Below are 3582 nucleotides of genomic sequence, written 5' to 3'. Positions count from 1 at the left end.
TCTACAGAGGCATTGATTATTTTACACAAAGGCACCATCTTTCCATCTGATATTCTCACAAAGTCACTTAGTGTGAAATTTTGCTCTTTAGTTTAAAATTGCTTTCAAAGAGTTATGCTCAGCGATTATAAAATAGAGATGGTGCCTCAGCTACCAGCTACGCTTATCCAGCAGCACTACCCGCGAGCTGCCCCCTCTGGGATGTGGTGGGCGAGGCAGAGTGTGGACAGACTTGCAGGTAAAGCAGCTGGACACTCAGGCGTTGTGGTTCTGGCATGGAGGAGTAGCTGTTTCTCTCTGGCAAACCACCTGTGGCTTTTCAGAGAGGAACCCCATCTGGCAGTCCAGAGCTTCTCGCTGGCAGGCCACTGCAGTACAGCAGCCTGAGAAAGTGTCTTCCTCAAAGAGGGTACAAGGTGGAGTTTTCCTCTACACCTAAGGCCAGGTCTCCACTAGACACTTTTGCCAGTATAATGTCAGTTAGAACTGCCACTTTTGGCAACGTCTGTATTGCCAAGAACCTAATGTAAATGCAGTTACACTGGCATGGGATTGGGGGGAGGAGGAAGCACCTTTTCCCTAGTATAAGCTGTGTCTATACAACTTGAGTTTGCCATTCTAGCTATACCAGCAAACCTTTTCTAGCATACCTCTGGCCTGAGTGATTTAGGCACACAACTCCCACTGATTTTCAAGGGGACTTGTACCCTATAGTCACTTTTGAAAATTCAACCCACAATCTACATTTTTGTTGTAAGACTTCCATTATCCCTCCCCTCTGTTGAAGCTAACGAGGTAAGGAGGACAGTGAGAGGAGCAGACTTCAAACAAAACTTGCTTTGGCCGTGGAGACTATGTCCACTAGGGGAGAGATTTGTCAGCTGGACCTGACAACCTCACTTCTGAGCCCTGGCTCAGGTGCTAGGGCTCCCACCCAGATCCTTGCCTGAATTTTCTGCATATCCACAAAGGCCCCAGCTACCCTTCCATGCTCATCCAGTCCCAGGTCCCCTTGCCTCTGCAAAGTATTTATATAGCTATTATAAGTGTAATACATTCCCTATAGATGTAAAAATGATATTTTTTTCCATTCAGCGGTGGAGGGTGGGGCAGGAGAACATAGGATGGGGGCACATCTATGTAGAAAGCCAAGCCTGCCTCCCTGCTTCCAAATCATACACAACCATAACTTCAGTTTTATTACTAAGTAAAATTATCAGTAAGAAGATGATTGTTGCTAATGCTGGATAGTGTCTTTTTAGAGACTTTTTAACATTTTCAGGAACTGGGTGTGTGCAATCTGGGTCACTGACTATTGGAAGCGAAAGGGAGTGGTAAAGTACATGAACCGAGATGGGTCTGATATAAATGTAGTTGTGAGTTTCAGTAGCTGTAGTGATAGGAAATGGATTTGAGCAACAATAATTCTCAAAAAGAACAGGAGTACTTGTGGCATCTTAGAGACTAACAAATTTATTTGAGCGTAAGCTTTCGTGGGCTACATCCGAAGAAGTGGGATGTAGCCCACGAAAGCTTATGCTCAAATAAATTTGTTAGTCTCTAAGGTGCCACAAGTACTCCTGTTCTTTTAGCGGATACAGACTAACATGGCTGCTACTCTGAAACCAATAATTCTCAAGTTATGTCTAACAACATTCTTTGTGTGGTATGCACAGTGGGGCCGGGGGGGACTTTCATTTCTGTTTCTTTACTTGTCTCAGACATTGTAGTTCTACATTTCTGTTGGGAGTTTGTGTTTTTGGTCTACCTCCAGACTATAAGCTCCTTTGGCCAGGTCATTTTACTTTTGCCTATAAAACATACTGTACTAAATCAATAATATGGAAAACAGCAGGATTTCTTCATGACACATAGTTTCTGCTGGGTTCAAACCTACTTTACAACAGAAACAAGATGCAAAAGATGTTTATGCATTTAGTGAGCTGGTATAAAGACCCAGTAAAATGTTAATATATCAAATTCAGGCCTGGGCTCCACTGAATGGACTGAACCTTTAACATGCAGGGATGGTGGAAAGCCCTGCTTTTGGTCATATAAGGCATATCTGGCTCCATCCAGGTGATATGACTCTTTTCAAATATAATAATGACCCATCTCCTCAGAGTCACACATTAGAAATTCTCCTCCACTCTATAATTCATTGAAGTCTCTATAATGTTACCGGGGTTCATTTGTTTTACCATAGGTTGTCGACTTATGTGAGAGACTTGATACTTGCAATAACATACGCTTGTAGTAATTGCTCACTTAATCAACTCCTATGCCAAGACTTATTTGATCACAGTGCTCTCCCCTTTACCATATGGGTAAGTTGACCATATTTTCAAAATCAAAACCCAAATGTTTTTTGTGGTAACCTTCTTAAGGTCAGGAAAAAACTGAATTTCTTGGCATTGACTCGCTTTTCGTAGCTCTATGCTGCCTGGGTCAGAAAATCACAGAAGAGCCGAGTGCCACCACTTCCTTCCAATGACAATAGCAAGGAGGGAGCAGAAGAACCACCGGCACTTCCTCCTGGGGCCAGAGCAGGGGTTTTGCACTGACCAGACTGAGTCAGTCTTAGACTTGTATTGCAATGTGGTCATAAGACAAGCACTGACCCTGCCCAATGATTGTCACAAAGCACATGCTCACTTCTTGATCCGAATGAAACAGTGTGCAAAACACTAAGAGTGGAACTGATCTTGGACAAACATTTTGTAGTGATTAAAAACCTGAACATTTTGATAGATGAAATGAAAAACTGGAACATTTCATGTGTCCCATAAGAAGTTCCAAGGACTTCATTAAAAAAAACTGGGATGCATGGTCTCTTTACATAATGGCAAGATCACACGAATAGGGTGGGGTCTAGTAACCACACAGAGCCACTGGTGATTTGAGTAGATTAGGGCCAATTAGACCCTGAATGAATAATGTGATTGAATACTGTTGTGAATCTAGACAAGAGAAACATTTTACTTATTGTTTTTTGGAGAGGGAATGTAACAGGGTGGCTTGCTGTGTGGGCTGGAGAGCCAGGGGCTGATCCAGCCCTGAGTACAGAATGGGCTTCACCTGAGAGGAATGAGGTGATTCCTGTATAAAAGGACCCAGGTTTGATCCCTGAAAGGATCCAACTGGGGAAAGAGATGGTAGGGAGCAAGATGGTTCCTGCAGAGCCCTGAGTGAGGAAAGCTCTCTAGGCAGAGAGTGGCCTGGGAGGGACCTGAGTAACTGGGGAAGAAACTGGTTGAAGAAAAGCACCAGAGAGGGTGGAAAGTTTGATTCTATTAAAAACAGTTTTGAAGCCTAGTTTGGACAACTATGACCCAGGAGGGGTGGACTAAAAGATTGTGACCCAGCCAGAGGGCCAAGTTACCTGACAGAGAAATGGTCTCCTCACCCAGTGAGGGAGATGCTATCCTGGTTTGAGAGCTGCAACACTATGCCTGGCATGAGGAGCACATAATGGTGAGTGGATTCCATTACAGAAAAGCTGTGACTTTATATGAAATGCTGTTACAATATTTTCTGTGGGAAGTCCCAGTGATTTTGCTTAACAATAACTTCATATTTTTA

The 3582-nt window shown here is 43.4% G+C and overlaps 1 protein-coding gene across 6 annotated transcripts in view; it reads right to left on the bottom strand.

Moving 5' to 3' along the window:
• Positions 1 to 3582, bottom strand: part of MPP3 (MAGUK p55 scaffold protein 3) — an 84771-nt gene that overhangs the window by 20899 nt on the left and 60290 nt on the right. The gene's annotated exons all lie outside the window — the stretch shown is intronic.

The sequence above is a fragment of the Chrysemys picta genome, chromosome 24 (assembly GCF_011386835.1).
Source record: "Chrysemys picta bellii isolate R12L10 chromosome 24, ASM1138683v2, whole genome shotgun sequence".
Lineage (NCBI taxonomy): Eukaryota > Metazoa > Chordata > Testudines > Emydidae > Chrysemys > Chrysemys picta.
Note: the sequence above shows the minus strand (reverse complement) of the source record. Positions and strands in the feature narration are given on the sequence as shown.